General features: G+C 40.6%; 1 long non-coding RNA gene across 1 annotated transcript in view; it reads right to left on the reverse strand.

Annotated features, from left to right (window-relative positions):
• The window catches only part of LOC115099349, a 234,455-nt gene that overhangs the window by 93,144 nt on the left and 127,671 nt on the right, over nucleotides 1-13,640 (reverse strand). The window contains exon 3 of the long non-coding RNA XR_003858752.1: nucleotides 7,841-7,933. This is a non-coding gene — a long non-coding RNA (uncharacterized LOC115099349). The remainder of the gene's footprint in view (nucleotides 1-7,840; nucleotides 7,934-13,640) is intronic.

Genomic DNA, 13,640 nt, shown 5'->3' on the forward strand with positions numbered 1-13,640 from the left:
AGAATGTCGGTATATAAAAATCCTAAATAAATAAATAAATAAATAAATAAATATTTGACTGGGAGCATGTGTCTATTCTGTTGACATTCGACAGCTATGAACTGGGTGGCTTGCACAGTGCTGGATTCTAGAGCCACTCCTCAGTTTCACCTTTTCAGTTAAATAACTTTCCACAGCTTCCCATCTCAGAAACAATTGCTGAGGTAGAAGAATACAAGTGGCAATTTAGTTCATTAGCATGTTCTATCTCATCTACTGCACACAAAAGGTACACATATATTTTTTTTTCATAATCTGAAACAGCAAGTGCCTTCTTTCCAACGTGCTTACACCATAGCAGCATCAACAACATGGTTAGCATGAATGCTAAGAACACTAAATCTCAAAACTGATTGTATTTTTCTTGCTTTTTCATGTTGTGCTATCTTAACGGATCACATGGCTGCATGCTCAATGACATCACTGTTTTGAAAGGATTTTCCTGCTTTCAAACTCACATAAACTGCTGTGCAACAGATTATTCTTCGACTGGTTGGAGGCAGTTGGAGGCGAAATTCTTCTGATCAAAAATGAAAAGGCAAATTTTAAGGACTATCTGGAGAAAGAAACTTACTAGTTCCCCTTTGGAAAGGCGATTATCTTATTTCTAATGTCATTACGTTTTGAGGGTTTTTTCTGTCACTGATTTGGGCTTGTGAGAAACAAACTTCTTATATTCTTGAATCAAAGTGACTCTTTCTAATCTTTATAAAATGCCTCTGTAACTGGGGAGGCAGCATTCAGAGCCCATGGGAGAGAGAGAGTACCAGTTCTTATGCAACAGTGACCCCAAATGGATGGGCTTAGGGATGCCAGGCTATATTCCAAAAGGAACAGCAGCTAATGAGGCAGTTTTATTAAAGCATGTGCCTGTCAGAATTTAATAATTGTGAACCTACTACAAGTACGTACATGCACAGCCAAAATAAGCACACAAGCAGGTCATTTGCTCAAGAATTTGTTTTGCTCTCTTTTGAAAATTGAGCCCATGCTGTGTGTAAATATTTTGAATAATCATACAGCCTTCTTTGTTTAGGGGATGGGTGAAGGCATAGAATTTGCTTTTTAAACAAAATCTCTTATTTCTTTTTTCATGAGTATGAAGAGAAAGCATCCCACAATGAATCTATAAAGGAATCTGAATAGGATAGGGGGTGCGGTTCCTGAGATAATTTTTATAATTTATTTTTGATTACAAGTGGCTGTCCTTTGTTTTAGATCTCATTGAAAATATGTTTGTACTTACATTCCTAACATTCAGGGCAGAGTCCTTCCCAGCTGAAGCTTGCAGGCACTATGTTCTGTAATTTTCCCTAATGCAACAGAGAACCCTTAACAAGTAATCACTAGCCTACTGGAAAGGGAAACAAACCTGCTAATACTCTTTGGCTGGCAATGTGTTCAGATCTGGAGCCAGCTCTGCATGCCCAAGCTAATTCTGAATGAGGAAACATCCTCCAAAATGAACAGATTATTGTTTCCTAGACAGAAATAAATCTTGCCATACAGTGTATATCATGCGTATATCATTCTTGTAAGGCTGTTAACATAAGACCTAATATTAGCATTTACTCATGTTGCCAATGAATCCAAGGCCAGTTTCCCTTGCCTGCAGTCCCCGGGGTCACTGGGCTGTTCCATACAGCATCATGCAAAATTCCCCCAAGCAGTATTAGAACATAAGAACATAAGAAAATGCCATACTGGGTCAGACCAAGGGTCCATCAAGCCCAGCATCCTGTTTCCAACAGTGGCCAATCCAGGCCATAAGAACCTGGCAAGTACCCAAAAACTAAGTCTATTCCATGTAACCATTGCTAATGGCAGTGGCTATTCTCTAAGTGAACTTAATAGCAGGTAATGGACTTCTCCTCCAAGAACTTATCCAATCCTTTTTTAAACACAGCTATACTAACTGCACAAACCACATTCTCTGGCAACAAATTCCAGAGTTTAATTGTGCGTTGAGTAAAAAAGAACTTTCTCCGATTAGTTTTAAATGTGCCCCATGCTAACTTCATGGAGTGTCCCCTAGTCCTTCTACTATCCGAAAGAGTAAATAACCGATTCACATCTACCCGTTCTAGACCTCTCATGATTTTAAACACCTCTATCATATCCCCCCTCAGTCGTCTCTTCTCCAAGCTGAAAAGTCCTAACCTCTTTAGTCTTTCCTCATAGGGGAGTTGTTCCATTCTCCTTATCATTTTGGTAGCCCTTCTCTGTACCTTCTCCATCGCAATTATATCTTTTTTGAGATGCGGCGACCAGAATTGTACACAGTATTCAAGGTGCGGTCTCACCATGGAGCGATACAGAGGCATTATGACATTTTCCGTTTTATTCATCATTCCTTTTCTAATAATTCCCAACATTCTGTTTGCTTTTTTGACTGCCGCAGCACACTGAACCGACGATTTCAATGTGTTATCCACTATGACACCTAGATCTCTTTCTTGGGTTGTAGCACCTAATATGGAACCCAACATCGTGTAACACCTAATATGGAACCCAACATCGTGTAATTATAGCATGGGTTATTTTTCCCTATATGCATCACCTTGCACTTATCCACATTAAATTTCATCTGCCATTTGGATGCCCAATTTTCCAGTCTAACAAGGTCTTCCTGCAATTTATCACAATCTGCTTGTGATTTAACTACTCTGCACAATTTTGTGTCATCTGCAAATTTGATTATCTCACTCGTCGTATTTCTTTCCAGATCATTTATAAATATATTGAACAGTAAGGGTCCCAATACAGATCCCTGAGGCACTCCACTGTCCACTCCCTTCCACTGAGAAAATTGCCCATTTAATCCTACTCTCTGTTTCCTGTCTTTTAGCCAGTTTGCAATCCACGAAAGGACATCGCCACCTATCCCATGACTTTTTACTTTTCCTAGAAGCCTCTCATGAGGAACTTTGTCAAACGCCTTCTGAAAATCCAAGTATACTATATCTACCAGTTCACCTTTATCCACATGTTTATTAACTCCTTCAAAAAAGTGAAGCAGATTTGTGAGGCAAGACTTGCCCTGGGTAAAGCCATGCTGACTTTGTTCCATTAAACCATGTCTTTCTATATGTTCTGTGATTTTGATGTTTAGAACACTTTCCACTATTTTTCCTGGCACTGAAGTCAGGCTAACTGGTCTGTAGTTTCCCAGATCGCCCCTGGAGCCCTTTTTAAATATTGGGGTTACATTTGCTATCCTCCAGTCTTCAGGTACAATGGATGATTTTAATGATAAGTTACAAATTTTTACTAATAGGTCTGAAATTTCATTTTTTAGTTCCTTCAGAACTCTGGGGTGTATACCATCCGGTCCAGGTGATTTACTACTCTTCAGTTTGTCAATCAGGCCTACCACATCTTCTAGGTTCACCGTGATTTGATTCAGTCCATCTGAATCATTACCCATGAAAACCTTCTCCATTACGGGTACCTCCCCAACATCCTCTTCAGTAAACACCGAAGCAAAGAAATCATTTAATCTTTCCGCGATGGCCTTATCTTCTCTAAGTGCCCCTTTAACCCTCGATCATCTAACGGTCCAACTGACTCCCTCACAGGCTTTCTGCTTCGGATATATTTAAAAAAGTTTTTACTGTGAGTTTTTGCCTCTACAGCCAACTTCTTTTCAAATTCTCTCTTAGCCTGTCTTATCAATGTCTTACATTTAACTTGCCAATGTTTATGCTTTATCCTATTTTCTTCTGTTGGATCCTTCTTCCAATTTTTGAATGAAGATCTTTTGGCTAAAATAGCTTCTTTCACCTCCCCTTTTAACCATGCCGGTAATCGTTTTGCCTTCTTTCCACCTTTCTTAATGTGTGGAATACATCTGGACTGTGCTTCTAGAATGGTATTTTTTAACAATGACCACGCCTCTTGGACATTTTTTACTTTTGTAGCTGCTCCTTTCAGTTTTTTTCTAACAATTTTTCTCATTTTATCAAAGTTTCCCTTTTGAAAGTTTAGCATGAGAGCCTTGGATTTGCACACTGTTCCTTTTCCAGTCATTAAATCAAATTCCTGTTTTGGAGCACTGCTCTACCCATGAAGTCTACGATACCTGTTTTATAATGGGTGTATTTATAACCTATAGAGCCACCATTCTCCCTTGCCTTGCCCTGCCTCCTGCCATCCAATAACTACCTGATACAACTTGATAAATGCCATAAAATATCACCTGATGTCTGAAATGAAGTAGTGAAGGTCTATAAAGGTAAAGGCATGATGTACGCACCTCCTTCTCATCTACAGTTTGAAGGTTTTGGACATTTAAAGACACATTCTATCCCTTGTGTTATAATTTTGTAAGAATGTGAATCCTGGGCCGAGGTGATAGATGTCTCCGCCCACAGGGAGGAGCCCTGTGAGCCTCACCGTCGGTAGGCATGGTCTCAGTGGTATCCGACACAGCTGTGGAACAGATTCTTTATTAATAAAGAAGAAAAACACAGCCCGCTAAGCGGGAGGTGCAGAAGTACAGTTCAGAGTAGAGGGGGATACCCCTGTGATGGTACCTCCAATGAGAAGATCCAGTAGTGGCCCGTAGAGTGAAGTATGCCAGGAAGTCTCTCTGTAGTGAGGCTGTAACTCAGATGAGTAGCTTCGGTAGTGGCCGGCAGAGTGGGGTACGCCAAAGAGATGTCTATGTAGCAGTGAAGAGATGGAAGTCTGAGGTGCAAGGACCCCGAGGGAATCCTGTAACAATAGTATAGTAAGGACCTGCAGCACAAGGTATTCCGGAGTGACTCCTACTGGGGATGAAGAGGTAGTGACCAAGGCACGGGGTACACCAAAGCAGATCCCACAAGGAGGTTCGGTATAGATGAAGTCCGTAGCAGAACACTACTCACAGTAGACAGTTTCAGGAGAGATCCCGGGGAGGGGATCGAAGTCCAAGACAGAAAGCCCTCCGAAGAGCAGATAGCTGAAGACGAGAAAGGGCCCCCGAGAAGCAGGAACCTGGAGCGTCTCACGTCAAGTGCAGAGTCTGGAAGTCCAAGAATAGAGCGGAATTCAGCAACGAGGGAACTCCTTGCTAACTCATAGAAGTGTAGGGCCAGTCAGCTTAAGTACAGCAGGTAGATGAAGTCATCCAGAGGGGATACCCCCGAGGTTCCCGCCATGACGTGTACAAAGGTGGCCCATGCACGTGCGCGACTAGGTAACTCTTGAACTTTTTGCCGTCTTGATTACTTTCTTTGTCTCCCTCAGTTCCACCAGATATTCTTCCTTGTGATCCTCCCTTTTGGATCCTTTATATTTCTTAAACACTGTTCTTTTAGCTTTTATTTTATCAGCCACCTCTTTTGAGAACCAGATAGGTTTCATTTTTCTCTTGCTTTTCTTTACTTTTCTAACATACGGGCCGATACAGTAAAAGTCGCGGGAGAGCCGGCGAGTGCCCGCTCTCCCGACACGTGCACAGGCCAGTGTCCTGGGCATGCGATTCAGTATCGGCCAATATGCAAATTAGGGCCCACAGTAAAAGGAGGTGCTAGGGACACTAGCGAGTCCCTAGCGCCTCCTTTTTGACAGAAGCGGCGGCTGTCAGCGGGTTTGACAGCTGACGCTCAATTTTACCGGAGTCGGTTCTCGAACCCACTGATAGCCACGGGTTCACAAAAATGGACGCCGGCAAACTTGAGCATCCATCTTCCAACCTGTGGGCCACGGGCAGATTTTTAATTTTTTTTTTTTTTAATTTTTGATTTTTTTTAATTTTTGGGGCCTCCGACTTAATATCGCTATGATATGAAGTTGGAGGGTGTACAGAAAAGCAGTTTTTCTGCTTTTCTGTACACTTTCCCGGTGCCAGATGAAATTAACGCCTGTCTTTGGCAGGCGTTAATTTCTGAAAGTAAAATGTGCGGCTTCACTGCACATTTTACTTTCTGTATTGCACGGGAATGACTAATAGGCCCATCAACATGCATTTGCATGTTGCGGGCGCTATTAGTTTCAGGGGGGTTGGCACGCGTTTTCCACGCGCTATTGCCCCTTACTGTATAAGGGGTAAAAATAGTGCGTGGAAAACGTGCGGCCAAATGGGGGCTAACCTGAGCACACTCTACTGCATCGGCCCGATATAGATTAGTTGCCTTGGTAATTGCTCCTTTTAGTTTGGCCCACTGTTGTTCCACATCTCTCATGTTCTCCCAGCCTTCTAGTTCTTCCTCCTGGTACTTCCCCATTTCAACAAAGGCCATGTTTTTGAACTGCAAAACTCAGTCACCTGGAAATGTAATGGTCTTTCTTCTGTTTAATTACTGATGTGGATGTTACACTGTACTTGTAGATTACATACTTCAGGTGTGTTATGAGATTAGAAATGCCAAACAGCTGTGATTTGTAACTGCAGAGCAATCATACATACCTTGGAGTGCTTTAATGCTATTATAAAACTGATCTATGCTTAGCTGAAGTGAAAATATGGGGTCAGATGTACTAAAGGGTTTTTTCTCATTTTGTATCTGTGGGGAAATCCCTCCAACTCATCTATGGTTAGCAAAGAGAGCTATGAACCCACAGACCCTACACAGAAGCGTTTTCAGTTGCGGGACCAGCTTTGTGGAACACCATGCCAAAAGAAATATGTCTAAGTTCAGAGGGTAAAGCTTTTCAAAAGGCCCTATCAACGTGGCTTTTTAAACAGAAATATGAAAGTTAACATAGGTGGATATTATTACTACTATTTTATGATAGGTAAAGCCAAATTCTTTTTTGTTGCAGTAAGGAATATGTTTGTTATTTTTAGTAATATGTTTAGTATGTTTTTAAAATTGTGGAGTATTTTACAGTAAAGGACTTTGACCTTTTTATACAGTATGTGGTATAAAAGTCTTTGTAAATAGATAAATACTCACACCCCTCATTATGTGATCGTGACCTGGCTGCCTAAGTTCAGATGGTAAGCTCTTTTGGGAAGGGACGTTGTAACCATGTGGCTTACGTTGTACAGCACTGTGTATACGGACAGTGTTATATGACCGACAGTTATATTTTTTGACCTAGCAATTCCTTCCTGCTCAATCAAAACCAGACTTTTGTTTTTTTTTTGCACCTGGGCTCTCTCCAGAACCCTGCAATCAGCCTTGAATCTCATTACCAGGTGTCACTCTTAAGCAAGGTCCACAACTCCCTCTGCCTATCCCCTCCTAGCCAGGGATGCAAAAGGCCCAACTCAAAATCAAACTGGGGATGGCCTTCTGTATGGCAGTACACAGCAATACCAATACCAATGCTATTAATGTGTTTTCCTGGGGTAACCATCATGGTATCAGATATGTGTGAATGTGGTATTGCAGTTACACGACTGTGGCTTAAGCTTTCGTCAAGTCGATTGGTTTCAATATCCAGTTTTACAACTTGGAACTTCTGCATCAGCTGTAACCTGTTGCAAAACTAGTTCCATCTTGCTTATGTACCATCTAGACTATGTCATTCAGCTGTACCCAATCATGCTCTCATAAGGTGCTACAGCTAAGATACAACATAAATGACAAAATACATGTATGGAAACATTTTGTTTCTCACACTTACCAACAGGAATTCCTTCCAGTAGGAGCCTGCATCTTAAAAACATAACTTTAAAAAGTAAGTATTTAGAATTAAAAGTGAATGCAAATTAAAGATTTCCATAACTTTTAAAGTCTTAGGAAAAACTACATTTTCATGATGTCTATAATCATAAAAGACATAAGATCCTATGTCTTAGTTCAAGAGACAGTACCATCCTGAATTACCATTTTCCTTCTAGGTTCCATAAACCCCTTAGACTTACGTTTTAAATGTTCTGTAATAGCCTTACTTCATTAGGAAATGCTATGCAGTAGCAGATATGATACGACAGTCCATCCATCCATCACTACCACTCCTGTAATATTAAGAAAGAGATGATAAAAAAAACATTTTTGCTAGCTTCAAATATCAGTAGGAGGGGTGGGGTGGGGAAACACTGTACTTGCTATTGCTAATCAGTCCTGAGCCCCAGATGAAAGCAGAAGTTATGCAATAGATTTTTTTTTATAGTAACTTTGGGGAGAAGGTAACCGTGCCTGCAGTATACCTCAGCCTTATAATACAAGATTCTCATGGGAGTGTTTCAATATTGTTTCTCAATGTCTTTCTGCTGTGTCTTTTGCCCACATTTACTAATTCAAGCATTCACCAGAGTCTACTCTTTTGCTTCCAGATCACCAATAAAAGTGATTGAGAGGGTAAATGTGAGGAATATACTGGATTTTACATTTTAGTGAGCAGTTTTGTTTTGTTTTTGGTCCATGGTTCCTCCTTTCTCCTACTTCTTCCAACTCAATTGGAACCAGTGCTGGGATCCTGGTGCCATGAGCCTTTATTTGCAATTAGCCAAGGAATTTTCGGCTGTTTTAATACACCCACCCTTGTTTGGTCATTGCAGCAATGACCAAATGACAAGAGCCATGCACATCTATATCATGGGATCTAAATTCAGCCACCAGGTGTCATGCTTATTGGTGCCCATGGCTCTTGAACCCAACCCCGTGAACACAGTATGCCTATCTGACCAGGGTAGGGAACACCTAATCCAGGAATTAAAACAGGGACCCTTCACATGATAAGACACAGCACTGCCACTAACCCGTCAGGCTGGCCCTAGTGATCAGTTTAATATTTTGCCTTAGACATTTCAGAGTTTTAGGTTTGTCCAGGTTATATTTACAAAAATATTAATGCCATGTTTTCATTATTGCACACAAACATCTAGTAGAAAAAAAACAAACTAAGAACCACAGTGATCCATGTGAAAAGATGATATACGTCTGAGCCCACCTGTACCCTTACATTGACATCTCATTAGCACAAACCCAGTCCCCTGGATCTCCCATTATAGTTTGGAGCTTGACCTGATTGATGACCTATTTGCACAGGAGCAGACTTATCTACAGTTCAGGAAATCTATGCAGATATTTGGTGCTTTGGCTCAGAAACATAACATATGGAAAATAATATGAACAATCCCACTTTACAAACAAAGAATTTCAATTCAACTGTAATTGTAAACATATAGAGCAGAGCTGGGCCATAAAACTATCAAACCAAGACAAAGCTATGTCTTTAGCAGTAGCACTCTAGAAAAAGAATCTGGTCATGACTTGCTATAGCTGAACCTGACCTCCCCTAGCACCAGTGACAAAAAGAGTACATGATCAGCACATTAAGCCATTCATATCAAGGACAGCCAGTGAGTGCATGCAATCAATCCCATGCAGCACAGATGTGCAATTAGATGATTACATTCAGTAGGCTTCTCTGAACCATAAGTAGCATCTGGTATGAAATGCCAGGAGGAGGAAGAAAACATATGCTTTGCTCAGCCACCTTGAGGTAATGGAAAACGACCCTTGCTGAAACTAAGAACAAAGAAGTGAAAACCTGATAAATTGTCCCTGAGCAAGGGTGGCACTCTGCATTCCCATCTGATGACTGCCTGATCACAGCTACCAATAAACTTACTGAAACTGAAACTATAATCTGGGTCATCTTTTCAGGAAAGTCCCAGGACTTCAATGGGGATCTCCACATCAGTAATTAAACAGAAGAAAGACCATTAATTTTCCAGGTGACTGTTGATGATTAGCATTTAACCTTTGCCCATGTTGTGCAAAATCAGGGCTTGTGGCTAGATTTTGATTTGTCTTGTCAACCCCATATTTCAACTACAAGATAGGAGCTTTTTAGAAACCTTCATTTGGTTCACCAACTGAGAGCTTTTCTTTGATCAAAAGTCTGACTGCTGTCATTCATTCATTAATTTCATCTCATCTGGTCTATTGTATTGCAGGCTATTTGGGGCTACCCTGAGTGGGCTTAAGGAGACTGCAATTAGTTTAGAATACAGCAGCCAGAATTCTTGGTGGATGCTAGGAATATGCTAGCAGATTGTTGCAAGCATTGCACTAGCTGTCAATTGATAACCGAGCACAATTTAAAATTCTTATTTTAAGGCCTTGAATGGATTTGGTCAAGAATATTTTGCCAATGTATTTATCAGGTATTGTGATCTTCACAAGAAGAACGACTGTATTCTTTTAGTGAAAGAAGCTCACTTACAAAGTGTGAAAGTTAGAGCACTCTCAGTGATAACCCCAATCCTCTGGAATAAATTTCCCAGGACATATCAGGTTCAAAAGAATTATTTGCTGTTTAGAAAATCTATAAAAGCATGGCTATTTTGAATGAATTTTCCAGTAGGGTAAAATTGTTATGTGAAATGTACATGTTTTATAGCGTGATGGGGGAGTGAATTTAGAGTGGATGTCTATAGAACTGGAGGGGTGGGTTTTAAAATTTGATCATATTATGATTTATTATGTATACTTTGATATGTTTAGATTTAAGTCTTATACAGACTGTCAATCGAAGGGTGTAATTTATGGATTGTGGTGCCCATGCTCTTTACTCTACATTGGCAAAACTATGCGTAGTTTGAAAACTCATATGATTGAACATAAAAGTGCCATTACGCGTCAACGCGTTGAGGCACCAGTAGTACAACATTGTTTACAATGTTGCCATTCTTTTGAAGTTTTGCGGTTTGCGGTAATTGAAAAATTGTTACCTAGTAACAGAGGGGGTGATTTTGACAATTACCTATTACGAAGAGAACAGAAATGGATATATTTCTTTGATACCATAGCCCCGAAGGGCTTAAACAAAGAAATTGATTGGTCGGTTTTCTAGCCCTCTGTATTATGGGATTAGTAGTTTTGTAAATGGATTTCGGTCAGCATTTCCGGTGACGTATGAAGATTAGGCAGAATTTAAATGGTAGAAGGAAGTGTTCTTTTCAAAGACGCGGAGGCGCCATATTTTGAATGAGTTGGATGAGACGGTTCTATCGTCTGGGTAAGTTCTTTCTTTCTTCTTCACAATTTATAAATTTATGCATATATATCCCTTTGTTTCTGTGAGTTTGTAGTTTTTGATTTTATTTTATTTTGTTTTTAAGGGTTGAAGAATATTGGCCTTTAAAGAAAACATTTAATAGAATCCCCTGAGGAAGATTGTGATATCAGTCGAAACATGAATCATGTCGGGAAAATTCTGAATCGCGCTTTATAAGCTTTTTGGCTTAGTTCACATTTCACTATTTGGCTAAGTATTCTCTTTTTCCAACATTTTTGATGTGGGAATTTTAATAATTTTTGGGTAGTTCAAATGTGGGAATTATACTGCTTTTTCATAAGTACTTTAGCAAAACGTTTTGTTAGTTTAAATATTATGTTTATTAAAATAGGTTTTGAAACATAAAAATTGGAAATAATACCTAGCAAAATGACAATAAATGATTAAATACCATACACCGCTCTGTAGGCTGAACACAGCTTGCGGCCCATTGTGTGGCGAGAGGCTGCAGATTAAAATTTAAGAGCGTTTTTTATGATATTGTCATTTGCTTTCAAAAAATTGTTGTTTAGACTTTAATGATTGGATTGTGATCCTTTTCCCTCTCTTTTTGTTTTGTTGTTTGATTACTTTGATATGTTTGACATTTTGATGTTGTGATTTTAGATTTTATGGTGTTGTTATTGTTGGGAATTTTAAATGTTTGCTGTGTTTATACATCCTTTGAGTGGCTTATAGAAGCAATTAATAAATGTAATAAAAGAAAGTAAACAAATAAGTATATTTTGATTGGACTAACCTAATTTGTGGAAACCATCTTTGCTGTCAGAGGTCCCTGTTTCTCTCCAGCCTCCTCTGGTCTGACTACCAGAGCTCATTGTGTCAGAGACTTATCTGCCCTTCCTTTCCTCTTTCATCACTGCAGTTTTCCAGATTCTCTCCCCCCCCCCCAAAAACCTGGCTTACTCACTGGTCAATAGTTTTCGAGAGTTGTAGTATATTTTTCCAAATTGACTGCTTTATACTGGTTGAATGGCTTTCAGATAAGTCTTTGCTAACCTGTAAAACTAGTTTGGTCAGTTCACAAAGGAGTCTGGTCACTGCAAAGATATATTACAATGCAACGGCCAGTTTATAGGAAATTTTTCTTTTGTTTCACAAAAGGGGAACAAATATATAGGAGAATTTTCAAAGGCATGTCTGCAGGTAGATAGTGATTTCCACATATAAATGAGCTGCCTGAAAGTGTCCCTCCCTCAATATATCCAAAAGTACACACAATCAGGCCAACGCAATATCAGTGAGCGTTAAGTGAGCGCTTAGCCTGCTCCCTTAATGTACACTGATCTACCTCTCCGGGGCACCCAATGCAAATGCAAATGGGCTGCTGTGGTAAAAAGGAGGCGCTAGAAGACGATGCACACCCTAGCACCTCCTCGGCAGCTGGTGCCCGGCTGTCAGCCGGTTAGGAAAATGGACGCTCAATTAGAATGTCTGCTTTCCCAACGTGTGCACAGCCACAGGTTAGGAAAATGGACGCTCGTGAATTGAGTGTCGCTTTTCCTAACCTGACCGCAGGCACCCTTTTTTATTATTTATTTTTTCAGAACTTTCTACTTTTTTAGTTCCTCTGAGTTAATATCGCCACGAAATTAAGTCAGAAGAAGGACAGAAAAGCAGTATTTTCTGTTTTTCTGTACACTTTTTGGGCTGCTCAGAAATTAACGCCTGCTCAGGGCAGGTGCTAATTTTGGCAAGTAAAAATGTGTGTGTTGGGCGCCCATTTTTTTTTTTGTATCTGGGGAATAGATAATTGCATGTGATGAGTGCTATTACCTACACACGTGATTAGACGCGCGATTTGGATGCACTAACCCCCGTTTTGCATTGGGGATATGGACGCGCATCCAATCGTGGGTTGAGCCGTGCGCTGCGGCCTGTGCAAAGTATTGCATCAGCCTGATTGTTCTACAATGCACTTCCTTTCAGCTGCATTTAGGGAAGGCATTCCTGGAGTCATATTTAGGTCGGGAAGGAAAATAACACATGTAGGTTGTATTTTCAAGTCTATAGGCAGAGTACTTGGGCAGTACTGTCTTTTTCTGCCATCATGTTTCTATGTGTATTACTGTCCATAGAAAATCTATCTGCAGAAAAAGCAGGTGAAAGTCCACAGGAACTTTGTACCAGTGACAAGTTTCCAAGGGAATGTGTGCACGTACTTCCTCTTCAAAAATTGGTGAAAAGTTCATGAGTAAAAAGCACCAGTGGACTTTGTCCCAAAGTGGACAGTCTAAAACTTGCTCTCATGGTATTATACCTGTAAGGTTAACTGGCCTCACTGATTGTGCAAAATGAGGATGTTTCCAGAAATGAGAAGTTCCATGGGTGTAGAGCTGTTTTTGGATGATAAGTAGAGTCCATACCCTTGTTGCGACCGTCAGTATTCGACGGCTTCGCCCTGCCTACCTCTCACTACTTGCAGCTCCTCCCACTCACCTTGGACTACTGGCTGCCGCAGCATCTATTTGCCATCCTCTCCGGTGTCCTCGGACTGGCTTTGGTGCTGCCTCCCGCCATGCTCCTCCAAGGTACCTTAGGGCGCGTGCGCGCATGGCACCATTTTTATTTCCATGTTGGCGTGAACCTCAGGGGCATCCCCCTGATATGACGTCACGCTGCCCGGATATTTAAGC

This window comes from Rhinatrema bivittatum, chromosome 9 (assembly GCF_901001135.1).
Source record: "Rhinatrema bivittatum chromosome 9, aRhiBiv1.1, whole genome shotgun sequence".
In the NCBI taxonomy this organism is placed as follows: Eukaryota; Metazoa; Chordata; class Amphibia; order Gymnophiona; family Rhinatrematidae; genus Rhinatrema; species Rhinatrema bivittatum.